Here is a 16166-nt window from a genome sequence, read left to right on the forward strand (position 1 = left end):
GTGGTCATGAGTCACGAAGACTCTAGAACACTGGAAACGCATTCCAGAAAATAACAAAACATCTCCGTTAATAAATGGTCCGCAAAAGGTTCAGTGTGTTCATGAATCATTTCAAAACGTGTTACTCACTCCAACCAGCTGTTTTTGGGCTTGAATCTGTTCTCCAAAACTCAGAGAGAAAGATATGTGGCAGCCTAAATGGATTGCAGCTGGAATTTATGGTAAATACAAGGACGTACGCACACACGTACAGTGAGCTGGGGGTTAAGAGGATAGAGGGGACCTTTAAACCATTATCGAGGCCAACAATCTGTCTGCAGCTGGATTTCACCCCATTCACTTGTCCCTCTTGCCATTTTTCTCTCTCCCTCTCTCTCTCTGTGTTTCCACACCCAGCAAGTCCTGGCTGCTTTCATTACATCCAGATTGTTGAAATAAGTCAAGGCTGGCCCTCCTCGTCTCTTTGGTTTCCCTCAGCAGGCCGTGTGGAGGATGGTTGCTAAATGAGAAGCACATTGTGCAGCTAATGAGGGTGATGGGCTGTGAAGTTGGGGTTTGTTTAGGCTCATTGTGGCTCCAAAGGCTGTTGTCTATGAGTTGACTCTGTACTGACTAGTTTTGCTTGTATTAAGTGGATTAAAATGGCACAGATGAAGAAAAAAATGTTTTGTGTTGCCATTTTTTTTTATTTTTTTTTTTGAAGGTTTCAAAACTGGAGATTTTTGTCTGATGGGAATCTCGTCTTCCAGTGTGGTTCTGATTAAACCCATGTTGCGTTGATGATGCAAGCGCCAATTTTGGTATGAATACCACTGAAAAGTGCTTTTCTTCTAAAATGCCATTAGCCGTGTGAAATTTTGTGGGGTTATAATGTTAAAGTCATTCTTTAACTGCTTCAAACAGTCCATTCTGGAAGTTTCCAGTCTTCGTGCACTGAAGTGGAGCAAAACAAACTCTATCACAGAGAATCTCTCTGTGTGCTAAACGCAGGCTTGGGGAGTAACGGAATACACGTAACGGCGTTACGTAATTAGGATACAAAAAAAGGTAACTGTATTCTGCTACAGTTACAGAAAAAAAGACGTATTTAGATTACAGGTATATTTCGTAAAAATGGGGATTACTTCGCAGGATTACAATTTTAATGCCTTTTATGATATTATCTGTATATAAATTTTTTTTTTTTCTTTGAAACGAAAACGTCCCTTCATGAACAGCAACATGACGTCTCCTAATCGGGCAAAATATTGATGAAGTACACGGATGTTAATGCATTTTCAATGGAGATTCGTGACTGAACACACTCAGAAAAATGCTCGCAAAATACGTGTTAAAAAAATGCCATTTTGACCTGGATATCGAGCCAGTAAAATTAAATGACATTAAATTATATCAGGAAAGTATTAAACCTACTCGGACACTCACACATTCCCAAATATTAGTGTTGAAAGTGACACGGATCTGCGCTGTTTAAGCTGCTGAGGCGTCCTGCTGCAGCTGCTGTTCAACACAGCGCGGCTCCTAAAACCATTACAATACATTTATATATATATATATTATATTTTTACACAATTGTCCTTTATTGACCGAGTTTCATTCATGAAGTCAGTGGTGTGTGTGTGTGTGCACATCTCTATGTGTGGGTGTGACTGTGAGCGGCACAGCGTGGGTCATTATAATCTCATTATTTTAAGGTGCAAATTTAAAAAAAAAAATCCCCAGTCTTGTTGAACAATTTTAATCACTAACGACAAGTATTTTTACTAGACATTGGTCTAGCAGTGGACAAATATCAACTCTACATAAGTGAAGAGTTAATGGTCCGTGTCATAGGGTGACACGGGTACGGCAGGAGACATACAGCTGTTTATCATCCAAATATCACGGACAAAGTGACAAGAAGAACCAAAACCACTTACTTATGGAAGGAAATATTGTCTCTCTTGTTCCTCCGTTTGTGGCTTTGCCAACATGCGCAGCTTTCCGGCATGTTCCACCTGTTTCTTGAACTTCTATGCACCCAAATCACTAACTTGCCCGGAATTAAAATGGCGATCACGCCTCCTTACTGACAGGATTTACTTAATGGTTTTCATTATGCTTTTGTTCTTATTTTGAAAGTTCAATAAGCGGACTGATATGTTAAACATGGTGCAAATTTACTGAACAAGTAGCAGACTTTTTTTTGTTGTTTTCTATATTGTCCTGTAAGCCACTTTTAATTACAAATTCATCCTCACACGCCTGAGTCTTCATTATCCTTCATTTGTTTGGCATTTTTTGTTGAGAATTTAGCAGGTGAACACTGGGTGTGTTTAAAACATTATTGTGGTGCTCTTAATTCATAATGTGAAGTAAAACAGAGCATGCCATGTAAAAGAAACTGTTTTATTTTGGCTTAATAAACTGTACTATGTAGTCAAGACTATTTTTATTTAGTTTATTTTGTCTGTATTAGCATATTTGATATTGGAGTAATCCAGAAGTAATTGAAAGTAATCAAATTACATTACTTTAATATTATGGTACTTGGATTACGTTACTGATTACATTTTTTAACAGGTAACTAGTAACTGTATCAGAATACATTTTTAAAGTAACCCTCCCAACCCTGGCTAAACGTAGCTAGTTTAGCCCGCAAGCTAATGTGGTTTACTGTGTGTGGCCATTGCTGTGCACAAGCCACTACCTGGACCCACAGGTAAGAGATAGTTAATCAGTGAGGACTAGAGACATGGATGACTTTTAAAGCAAAAGTCCGTTGGCATTGCGGGTGAACTCCTGGAAGGAAATTCTTTGTTTTTTTTGTGTTGTTTTTTTTTTTTTTCATTGAACCCACAGATCCAACACGCCATCCCCCCCCCCCCCCCCCCCCCCCCCATCCCACTATGCTATTATGACACATTATTAGATTCATACTTCTTTTGCTGTTTGCCAAATCCCAAAAAAAGAAAGTAGTTCCGTTGGTGTAAGTTATCGTGCGCCATGTGAGGTAACACCTTTCAAAAATGGTTCATGTTTAATGGACAAACAAAGCGGCGAAAGAAAAATATTTATCTTCCATATAATTTTCTGTGGATTTCATTATGATACTCTCTAAAAAAAAAAAGTAAAAAAAAAAAAAATGCCCAGCTGTCCGAGCCGCAGAGACTGCTGTCAGTCTTCCAGCACTTTAAAGGAATGCTTTAAAACTAAAGGGGTGTAATCTGTCCCATGGTAAGTGTATATAATTAGATATTTGTGTTTTGTGTTGTATTTTCTGAGGTTTTACTGGGTTTTACTGTTTGCCAGCCTGAGACAGACGGAGAAACACTGTCCTATCCCATACGAATTGTTGGAACCATGTTCCCAAACTGTAGGTCGGGTGCAATGGTGAAGAACTGAGTGTGGAATGACTGATTGTCTTCTGAAGAGTCCTCTGCTGAATCCATGTCACCAACCACCATGTGTCCTGATCTTATTGTTGCCCTATTGCTTGATGACCTCACTTTGGATGGATCCATCTTGAGCAAAGGAATTATTATACCTAATTTTATCACACTGTGAGAGTGATTGGGACACGTTTGATTAAGATATAATTAAAATATGCATTAAATGTGGATTTAAATGTTAAATTTAAATGGCCACAAAAACCACAATCCAAATCAGATCCAGATCAAACACTGTTAGGTCATAGTGAGTGACAGTCTGCACCTCACTTTCAAATATGAGAGTGATTGGGACACGTTTGATTAAGATATAATGTAAAATATGCATTAAATGGGGTTTTCAATGTTAAATTTAAATGGCCACAAAATCCACAATCCAGATCAGATCCAGATCAAACACTGTTAGGTGATAGTGACAGTCTGCACATCACTTTCAAATATGAGAGTGATTGGGACACGTTTGATTAAGATATAATGTAAAATATGCATTAAATGGGGTTTTCAATGTTAAATTTAAATGGCCACAAAATCCACAATCCAGATCAGATCCAGATGAAACACTGTTAGGTGATAGGGAGTGACAGTCTGCACCTCACTTTCAAATATGAGAGTGATTGGGACACGTTTGATTAAGATATAATGTAAAATATGCATTAAATGGGGTTTTCAATGTTAAATTTAAATGGCCACAAAATCCACAATCCAGATCAGATCCAGATGAAACACTGTTAGGTGATAGGGAGTGACAGTCTGCACCTCACTTTCAAATATGAGAGTGATTGGGACACGTTTGATTAAGATATAATGTAAAATATGCATTAAATGGGGTTTTCAATGTTAAATTTAAATGGCCACAAAATCCACAATCCAGATCAGATCCAGATCAAACACTGTTAGGTGATAGGGAGTGACAGTCTGCACCTCACTTTCATATATGAGAGTGATTGGGACACGTTTGATTAAGATATAATGTAAATATATACATTAAATGGGGTTTTCAATGTTAAATTTAAGTGGCCACAAAATCCACAATCCAGATCAGATCCAGATCAAACACTGTTAGGTGATAGTGAGTGACAGTCTGCACCTCACTTTCAAATATGAGAGTGATTGGGACACGTTTGATTAAGATATAATGTAAAATATGCATTAAATGGGGTTTTCAATGTTAAATTTAAATGGCCACAAAATCCACAATCCAGATCAGATCCAGATCAAACACTGTTAGGTGATAGTGAGTGACAGTCTGCACCTCACTTTCAAATATGAGAGTGATTGGGACACGTTTGATTAAGATATAATGTAAAATATGCATTAAATGGGGTTTTCAATGTTAAATTTAAATGGCCACAAAATCCACAATCCAGATCAGATCCAGATCAAACACTGGTAGGTGATAGTGAGTGACAGTCTGCACCTCACTTTCAAATATGAGAGTGATTGGGACACGTTTGATTAAGATATAATGTAAAATATGCATTAAATGGGGTTTTCAATGTTAAATTTAAATGGCCACAAAATCCACAATCCAGATCAGATCCAGATCAAACACTGTTAGGTGATAGGGAGTGACAGTCTGCACCTCACTTTCAAATATGAGAGTGACTGGGACACGTTTGATTAAGGTATAATGTAAAATATGCATTAAATGGGGTTTTCAATGTTAAATTTAAATGGCCACAAAATCCACAATCCAGATCAGATCCAGATCAAACACTGTTAGGTGATAGTGAGTGACAGTCTGCACCTCACTTTCAAATATGAGAGTGATTGGGACACGTTTGATTAAGATATAATGTAAAATATACATTAAATTGGGTTTTCAATGTTAAATTTAAATGGCCACAAAATCCACAATCCAGATCAGATCCAGATCAAACACTGTTAGGTGATAGGGAGTGACAGTCTGCACCTCACATTCATATATGAGAGTGATTGGGACACGTTTGATTAAGATATAATGTAAATATATACATTAAACGGGGTTTTCAATGTTAAATTTAAGTGGCCACAAAATCCACAATCCAGATCAGATCCAGATGAAACACTGTTAGGTGATAGTGAGTGACAGTCTGCACCTCACTTTCAAATATGAGAGTGATTGGGACACGTTTGATTAAGATATAATGTAAAATATGCATTAAATGGGGTTTTCAATGTTAAATTTAAATGGCCACAAAATCCACAATCCAGATCAGATCCAGATGAAACACTGTTAGGTCATAGTGAGTGACAGTCTGCACCTCACTTTCAAATATGAGAGTGATTGGGACACGTTTGATTAAGATATAATGTAAAATATGCATTAAATGGGGTTTTCAATGTTAAATTTAAATGGCCACAAAATCCACAATCCAGATCAGATCCAGATCAAACACTGTTAGGTGATAGTGAGTGACAGTCTGCACCTCACTTTCAAATATGAGAGTGATTGGGACACGTTTGATTAAGATATAATGTAAAATATGCATTAAATGGGGTTTTCAATGTTAAATTTAAATGGCCACAAAATCCACAATCCAGATCAGATCCAGATCAAACACTGTTAGGTGATAGGGAGTGACAGTCTGCACCTCACTTTCAAATATGAGAGTGACTGGGACACGTTTGATTAAGGTATAATGTAAAATATGCATTAAATGGGGTTTTCAATGTTAAATTAAATGGCCACAAAATCCACAATCCAGATCAGATCCAGATCAAACACTGTTAGGTGATAGTGAGTGACAGTCTGCACCTCACTTTCAAATATGAGAGTGATTGGGACACATTTGATTAAGATATAATGTAAAATATACATTAAATGGGGTTTTCAATGTTAAATTTAAATGGCCACAAAATCCACAATCCAGATCAGATCCAGATCAAACACTGTTAGGTGATAGTGAGTGACAGTCTGCACCTCACTTTCAAATATGAGAGTGATTGGGACACGTTTGATTAAGATATAATGTAAAATATGCATTAAATGGGGTTTTCAATGTTAAATTTAAATGGCCACAAAATCCACAATCCAGATCAGATCCAGATCAAACACTGTTAGGTGATAGTGAGTGACAGTCTGCACCTCACTTTCAAATATGAGAGTGATTGGGACACGTTTGATTAAGATATAATGTAAAATATGCATTAAATGGGGTTTTCAATGTTAAATTTAAATGGCCACAAAATCCACAATCCAGATCAGATCCAGATCAAACACTGTTAGGTGATAGTGAGTGACAGTCTGCACCTCACTTTCAAATATGAGAGTGATTGGGACACGTTTGATTAAGATATAATGTAAAATATGCATTAAATGGGGTTTTCAATGTTAAATTTAAATGGCCACAAAATCCACAATCCAGATCAGATCCAGATCAAACACTGTTAGGTGATAGTGAGTGACAGTCTGCACCTCACTTTCAAATATGAGAGTGATTGGGACACGTTTGATTAAGATATAATGTCAAATATGCATTAAATGGGGTTTTCAATGTTAAATTTAAATGGCCACAAAATCCACAATCCAGATCAGATCCAGATCAAACACTGTTAGGTGATAGTGAGTGACAGTCTGCACCTCACTTTCAAATATGAGAGTGACTGGGACACGTTTGATTAAGGTATAATGTCAAATATGCATTAAATGGGGTTTTCAATGTTAAATTTAAATGGCCACAAAATCCACAATCCAGATCAGATCCAGATCAAACACTGTTAGGTGATAGTGAGTGACAGTCTGCACCTCACTTTCAAATATGAGAGTGATTGGGACACGTTTGATTAAGATATAATGTAAAATATACATTAAATGGGGTTTTCAATGTTAAATTTAAATGGCCACAAAATCCACAATCCAGATCAGATCCAGATCAAACACTGTTAGGTGATAGTGAGTGACAGTCTGCACCTCACTTTCAAATATGAGAGTGATTGGGACACGTTTGATTAAGATATAATGTAAAATATGCATTAAATGGGGTTTTCAATGTTAAATTTAAATGGCCACAAAATCCACAATCCAGATCAGATCCAGATCAAACACTGTTAGGTGATAGTGAGTGACAGTCTGCACCTCACTTTCAAATATGAGAGTGATTGGGACACGTTTGATTAAGATATAATGTAAAATATGCATTAAATGGGGTTTTCAATGTTAAATTTAAATGGCCACAAAATCCACAATCCAGATCAGATCCAGATCAAACACTGTTAGGTGATAGTGAGTGACAGTCTGCACCTCACTTTCAAATATGAGAGTGATTGGGACACGTTTGATTAAGATATAATGTAAAATATGCATTAAATGGGGTTTTCAATGTTAAATTTAAATGGCCACAAAATCCACAATCCAGATCAGATCCAGATGAAACACTGTTAGGTGATAGTGAGTGACAGTCTGCACCTCACTTTCAAATATGAGAGTGATTGGGACACGTTTGATTAAGATATAATGTAAAATATGCATTAAATGGGGTTTTCAATGTTAAATTTAAATGGCCACAAAATCCACAATCCAGATCAGATCCAGATCAAACACTGTTAGGTGATAGTGAGTGACAGTCTGCACCTCACTTTCAAATATGAGAGTGATTGGGACACGTTTGATTAAGATATAATGTAAAATATGCATTAAATGGGGTTTTCAATGTTAAATTTAAATGGCCACAAAATCCACAATCCAGATCAGATCCAGATCAAACACTGTTAGGTGATAGGAAGTGACAGTCTGCACCTCACTTTCATATATGAGAGTGATTGGGACACGTTTGATTAAGATATAATGTAAATATATACATTAAATGGGGTTTTCAATGTTAAATTTAAGTGGCCACAAAATCCACAATCCAGATCAGATCCAGATCAAACACTGTTAGGTGATAGTGAGTGACAGTCTGCACCTCACTTTCAAATATGAGAGTGATTGGGACACGTTTGATTAAGATATAATGTAAAATATGCATTAAATGGGGTTTTCAATGTTAAATTTAAATGGCCACAAAATCCACAATCCAGATCAGATCCAGATCAAACACTGTTAGGTGATAGTGAGTGACAGTCTGCACCTCACTTTCAAATATGAGAGTGATTGGGACACGTTTGATTAAGATATAATGTAAAATATGCATTAAATGGGGTTTTCAATGTTAAATTTAAATGGCCACAAAATCCACAATCCAGATCAGATCCAGATCAAACACTGTTAGGTGATAGTGAGTGACAGTCTGCACCTCACTTTCAAATATGAGAGTGATTGGGACACGTTTGATTAAGATATAATGTAAAATATGCATTAAATGGGGTTTTCAATGTTAAATTTAAATGGCCACAAAATCCACAATCCAGATCAGATCCAGATCAAACACTGTTAGGTGATAGGGAGTGACAGTCTGCACCTCACTTTCAAATATGAGAGTGATTGGGACACGTTTGATTAAGATATAATGTAAAATATGCATTAAATGGGGTTTTCAATGTTAAATTTAAATGGCCACAAAATCCACAATCCAGATCAGATCCAGATCAGACACTGTTAGGTGATAGTGAGTGACAGTCTGCACCTCACTTTCAAATATGAGAGTGATTGGGACACGTTTGATTAAGATATAATGTAAAATATGCATTAAATGGGGTTTTCAATGTTAAATTTAAATGGCCACAAAATCCACAATCCAGATCAGATCCAGATCAAACACTGTTAGGTGATAGGAAGTGACAGTCTGCACCTCACTTTCATATATGAGAGTGATTGGGACACGTTTGATTAAGATATAATGTAAATATATACATTAAATGGGGTTTTCAATGTTAAATTTAAGTGGCCACAAAATCCACAATCCAGATCAGATCCAGATCAAACACTGTTAGGTGATAGTGAGTGACAGTCTGCACCTCACTTTCAAATATGAGAGTGATTGGGACACGTTTGATTAAGATATAATGTAAAATATGCATTAAATGGGGTTTTCAATGTTAAATTTAAATGGCCACAAAATCCACAATCCAGATCAGATCCAGATCAAACACTGTTAGGTGATAGTGAGTGACAGTCTGCACCTCACTTTCAAATATGAGAGTGATTGGGACACGTTTGATTAAGATATAATGTAAAATATGCATTAAATGGGGTTTTCAATGTTAAATTTAAATGGCCACAAAATCCACAATCCAGATCAGATCCAGATCAAACACTGGTAGGTGATAGTGAGTGACAGTCTGCACCTCACTTTCAAATATGAGAGTGATTGGGACACGTTTGATTAAGATATAATGTAAAATATGCATTAAATGGGGTTTTCAATGTTAAATTTAAATGGCCACAAAATCCACAATCCAGATCAGATCCAGATCAAACACTGTTAGGTGATAGGGAGTGACAGTCTGCACCTCACTTTCAAATATGAGAGTGACTGGGACACGTTTGATTAAGGTATAATGTAAAATATGCATTAAATGGGGTTTTCAATGTTAAATTTAAATGGCCACAAAATCCACAATCCAGATCAGATCCAGATCAAACACTGTTAGGTGATAGTGAGTGACAGTCTGCACCTCACTTTCAAATATGAGAGTGATTGGGACACGTTTGATTAAGATATAATGTAAAATATACATTAAATTGGGTTTTCAATGTTAAATTTAAATGGCCACAAAATCCACAATCCAGATCAGATCCAGATCAAACACTGTTAGGTGATAGGGAGTGACAGTCTGCACCTCACATTCATATATGAGAGTGATTGGGACACGTTTGATTAAGATATAATGTAAATATATACATTAAACGGGGTTTTCAATGTTAAATTTAAGTGGCCACAAAATCCACAATCCAGATCAGATCCAGATGAAACACTGTTAGGTGATAGTGAGTGACAGTCTGCACCTCACTTTCAAATATGAGAGTGATTGGGACACGTTTGATTAAGATATAATGTAAAATATGCATTAAATGGGGTTTTCAATGTTAAATTTAAATGGCCACAAAATCCACAATCCAGATCAGATCCAGATGAAACACTGTTAGGTGCATAGTGAGTGACAGTCTGCACCTCACTTTCAAATATGAGAGTGATTGGGACACGTTTGATTAAGATATAATGTAAAATATGCATTAAATGGGGTTTTCAATGTTAAATTTAAGTGGCCACAAAATCCACAATCCAGATCAGATCCAGATCAAACACTGTTAGGTGATAGTGAGTGACAGTCTGCACCTCACTTTCAAATATGAGAGTGATTGGGACACGTTTGATTAAGATATAATGTAAAATATGCATTAAATGGGGTTTTCAATGTTAAATTTAAATGGCCACAAAATCCACAATCCAGATCAGATCCAGATCAAACACTGTTAGGTGATAGTGAGTGACAGTCTGCACCTCACTTTCAAATATGAGAGTGATTGGGACACGTTTGATTAAGATATAATGTAAAATATGCATTAAATGGGGTTTTCAATGTTAAATTTAAATGGCCACAAAATCCACAATCCAGATCAGATCCAGATCAAACACTGTTAGGTGATAGTGAGTGACAGTCTGCACCTCACTTTCAAATATGAGAGTGATTGGGACACGTTTGATTAAGATATAATGTAAAATATGCATTAAATGGGGTTTTCAATGTTAAATTTAAATGGCCACAAAATCCACAATCCAGATCAGATCCAGATCAAACACTGTTAGGTGATAGTGAATGACAGTCTGCACCTCACTTTCAAATATGAGAGTGATTGGGACACGTTTGATTAAGATATAATGTAAAATATGCATTAAATGGGGTTTTCAATGTTAAATTTAAATGGCCACAAAATCCACAATCCAGATCAGATCCAGATGAAACACTGTTAGGTGATAGTGAGTGACAGTCTGCACCTCACTTTCAAATATGAGAGTGATTGGGACACGTTTGATTAAGATATAATGTAAAATATGCATTAAATGGGGTTTTCAATGTTAAATTTAAATGGCCACAAAATCCACAATCCAGATCAGATCCAGATCAAACACTGTTAGGTGATAGTGAGTGACAGTCTGCACCTCACTTTCAAATATGAGAGTGATTGGGACACGTTTGATTAAGATATAATGTAAAATATGCATTAAATGGGGTTTTCAATGTTAAATTTAAATGGCCACAAAATCCACAATCCAGATCAGATCCAGATCAAACACTGTTAGGTGATAGTGAGTGACAGTCTGCACCTCACTTTCAAATATGAGAGTGATTGGGACACGTTTGATTAAGATATAATGTAAAATATGCATTAAATGGGGTTTTCAATGTTAAATTTAAATGGCCACAAAATCCACAATCCAGATCAGATCCAGATCAAACACTGTTAGGTGATAGTGAGTGACAGTCTGCACCTCACTTTCAAATATGAGAGTGATTGGGACACGTTTGATTAAGATATAATGTAAAATATGCATTAAATGGGGTTTTCAATGTTAAATTTAAATGGCCACAAAATCCACAATCCAGATCAGATCCAGATCAAACACTGTTAGGTGATAGTGAATGACAGTCTGCACCTCACTTTCAAATATGAGAGTGATTGGGACACGTTTGATTAAGATGTAAAATATACATTAAATGGGGTTTTCAATGTTAAATTTAAATGGCCACAAAATCCACAATCCAGATCAGATCCAGATCAAACACTGTTAGGTGATAGTGAGTGACAGTCTGCACCTCACTTTCAAATATGAGAGTGATTGGGACACGTTTGATTAAGATATAATGTAAAATATGCATTAAATGGGGTTTTCAATGTTAAATTTAAATGGCCACAAAATCCACAATCCAGATCAGATCCAGATCAAACACTGTTAGGTGATAGTGAGTGACAGTCTGCACCTCACTTTCAAATATGAGAGTGATTGGGACACGTTTGATTAAGATATAATGTAAAATATGCATTAAATGGGGTTTTCAATGTTAAATTTAAATGGCCACAAAATCCACAATCCAGATCAGATCCAGATCAAACACTGTTAGGTGATAGTGAGTGACAGTCTGCACCTCACTTTCAAATATGAGAGTGATTGGGACACGTTTGATTAAGATATAATGTAAAATATGCATTAAATGGGGTTTTCAATGTTAAATTTAAATGGCCACAAAATCCACAATCCAGATCAGATCCAGATCAAACACTGTTAGGTGATAGTGAATGACAGTCTGCACCTCACTTTCAAATATGAGAGTGATTGGGACACGTTTGATTAAGATATAATGTAAAATATACATTAAATGTGGTTTTCAATGCTTAATTTAAATGGCCACAAAATCTGTAATCTGGATCAGATCTAGATCAAACTTTTTCAGATGATAAAGGATACCATCCTACATAATTCTCTCAAATATGAAAGAGTTATGAATTTGTGAAAATTCATTTAATGTTAAAGATAGGGATTTTTCCAATTTTCCAAGATTTTTCTTGACTTTGACCTAGAAAATTGAATCAGTTCTTGTCTATCAGGATAGAAAATTCAGTAAAAATTTCATAACGATATATGAAAAATTATGGGTTTCAGGTTTTTCATGAACAGACAAACAGCCAGGAGTGAAAACATAACCTTCTCCAAACTTTGTTGGCGGAGGTAAAAATAAAACCTCAGCACTGAATTACCCATCATGCTCTTCTCTACACTGACAAGCACAAGAGTGAAAACAGGCCTTTGCTAATCTGATACGTAACTCTCTGCATTGCAAGTGGGGCTAAAAAAAAATTGATGTACGTATCCCAGACCTGAATAATTTCCAAACTCTCCCCCCTCAGTCCTAAAATCAAGTGCTGCAAAGACCAAGAAGTTGATTCAGATGGTTCAATCAGTTGGCAGTGCAGCTCCAGTTTTGCAAGGTTTTCATGATCGGGGTTGAGATTCGGGAAGCACGAGGTCAGAGTTTCAGCTTGGTCAATCGAATATCCAACAGTGAAGGAAAAAAAATCTGATCATTTTTATAGGTTTATGTTTCAGTTTTTGTTGCAGATGATTGTAAAACGTGAGTTCAGCTGAGTTATGATGAAAACGATTGTTGGCAGTAAAACCGTGATACCGAGCTGGAAACTGTGAAATGTTGTAATATTTTCCACTGATATCATTCTTGGCCGTTAGTGAAGAACACTGAAAATGACATTTCTGCACAAACCAGTGTAACGTCACAAAGTTGCAGTTGAGACTGTTTATTAGTGTAATAAGCGAGGCAGGCTGCGAATTATTAGCTTCTACTGAAGCTGGAAGTCCTTTTCCCACTTGTTTTTGCAGTTGTTATGTAGATTTTAGCTGATTCAAAGCCTCAAATTGGCCCAAAATTCCTAAAACCCAAAAGCATGTGACGGCGTCTGTGCCATTATAAACCCAAGTAGAGTTTTATCCAACACAATCCTAAAAAGGAAGCACAAAGCAGGCGTGTTCACGTCAGATCTTTTTAAAACTGCTGTTCCTCCACCAGCATTACTTTTCTGTCAAATGTACACAAAACATTTTGTATTATAAAGAAAAAGAGTTTTCCCAAAATGAATTGTGAAGGTTAAAAATATTTCAAGCGTTTCCTGCCCCCTCGCTGTCTGCAGACATACAGAGAGGTTTCCAGTCAATACATTAAAGCAGAGCGGATATATGAGCATGTGCATCTGTTTATTCTGGAATAGTGACAGATGACGTAAATTGGTTTTGGACAGTGCTGGAGTGTCCAGCACGGACTCAAATATAAAACAGAAAACGTCTCCTGTGTATCAAACATAAGGCCTTTTAAAATCCTTTTACATTGCTACTAAGTCAAATTAATGTTGCGTTTGAGGCAAGTGACAACCTCCAGTGATGAAAAATGAAGCCAACATAGAAGTGAGAAAATTTGCAGTTCCTTAAATGGCCACTTGAGGCGTGCTGCAAAAGAGGGTCACTCTGATAGACTGTATACATACTGGACTAAGCTTTCATGACATCACACATGGGTTTTATATAGAGACCCAGAGCAGCCGATATGAAGCCCTTATCTGGGCGTCGCCATGTTGGCAGCCCCTCCCATGTTGACTCACGATGTACTCATTAATGCATAAAGGGGTGGAGCATGGGTGACTCAATGTGTGACGAAAGAAGCCTGAACACTCCCCTGTCTTCGAGTCCGAACCACTTAAGCTAACAGGCTACCCTTGGTTTGGGTGTTTATTAAATCATAGTTTTGGGGACTGTGCAGTGGTTCTACTAATACGTAATTTGCTTGCTTGTTTTTGCAGTGATAAGGGCATCTGGAAAGTATTCACAGCACTTCACTTTTTCCACATTTTCTGGAACTGACATTCCTCAGACTGGGGTGACGGTTCATCTTTTAGGAGGACAATGACCCTAAGCACACAGCCAAGATATCAAAGAAGTGGCTTCAGGACAACTCTGTGAATGTCCTAGATCTGAAAATGGCTGTGCACCGACGCACCCCATCCAACCTGATGGAGCTTGAGAGGTGCTGCAAAGAGGAATGGGCAAAACTGCCCAAAGATAGGTGCACCAAGCTTGTGGCATCATATTCAAGAAGACTTGAGGCTGTAATTGCTGCCAAAGGTGCATCAACAAAGTATTGCAAAGGGTGTGAACACTTATATATACTCAACAAAAATATAAACGCAACACTTTTGGTTTTGCTCCCATTTTGTATGAGATTAACTCAAAGATCTAAAACTTTTTCCACATACACAATATCACCATTTCCCTCAAATATTGTTCACAAACCAGTCTAAATCTGTGATAGTGAGCACTTCTCCTTTGCTGAGATAATCCATCCCACCTCACAGGTGTGCCATATCAAGATGCTGATTAGACACCATGATTAGTGCACAGGTGTGCCTTAGACTGTCCACAATAAAAGGCCACTCTGAAAGGTGCAGTTTTGTTTCATTGGGGGGGGGATACCAGTCAGTATCTGGTGTGACCACCATTTGCCTCATGCAGTGCAACACATCTCCTTCGCATCATCCGTGAAGAGAACACCTCTCCATCGTGCCAAACACCAGCGAATGTGAGCATTTGCCCACTCAAGTCACTGACTTGAGTAATTCCTGTTAATTCTAGAATAGAATTTAAAATTCTTCTTCTTACTTATAAGGTTTTGAATAATCAGGTCCCATCTTATCTTAGGGACCTCGTAGTACCATATCACCCCAATAGAGCGCTTCGCTCTCAGACTGCAGGCTTACTTGTAGTTCCTAGGGTTTGTAAGAGTAGAATGGGAGGCAGAGCCTTCAGCTTTCAGGCTCCTCTCCTGTGGAACCAGCTCCCAATTCAGATCAGGGAGACAGACACCCTCTCTACTTTTAAGATTAGGCTTAAAACTTTCCTTTTTGCTAAAGCTTATAGTTAGGGCTGGATCAGGTGACCCTGAACCATCCCTTAGTTATGCTGCTATAGACGTAGACTGCTGGGGGGTTCCCATGATGCACTGTTTCTTTCTCTTTTTGCTCTGTATGCACCACTCTGCATTTAATCATTAGTGATTGATCTCTGCTCCCCTCCACAGCATGTCTTTTTCCTGGTTCTCTCCCTCAGCCCCAACCAGTCCCAGCAGAAGACTGCCCCTCCCTGAGCCTGGTTCTGCTGGAGGTTTCTTCCTGTTAAAAGGGAGTTTTTCCTTCCCACTGTAGCCAAGTGCTTGCTCACAGGGGGTCGTTTTGACCGTTGGGGTTTTACATAATTATTGTATGGCCTTGCCTTACAATATAAAGCGCCTTGGGGCAACTGTTTGTTGTGATTTGGCGCT

This window comes from Thalassophryne amazonica, chromosome 15 (genome assembly GCF_902500255.1).
Source record: "Thalassophryne amazonica chromosome 15, fThaAma1.1, whole genome shotgun sequence".
NCBI lineage: Eukaryota > Metazoa > Chordata > Actinopteri > Batrachoidiformes > Batrachoididae > Thalassophryne > Thalassophryne amazonica.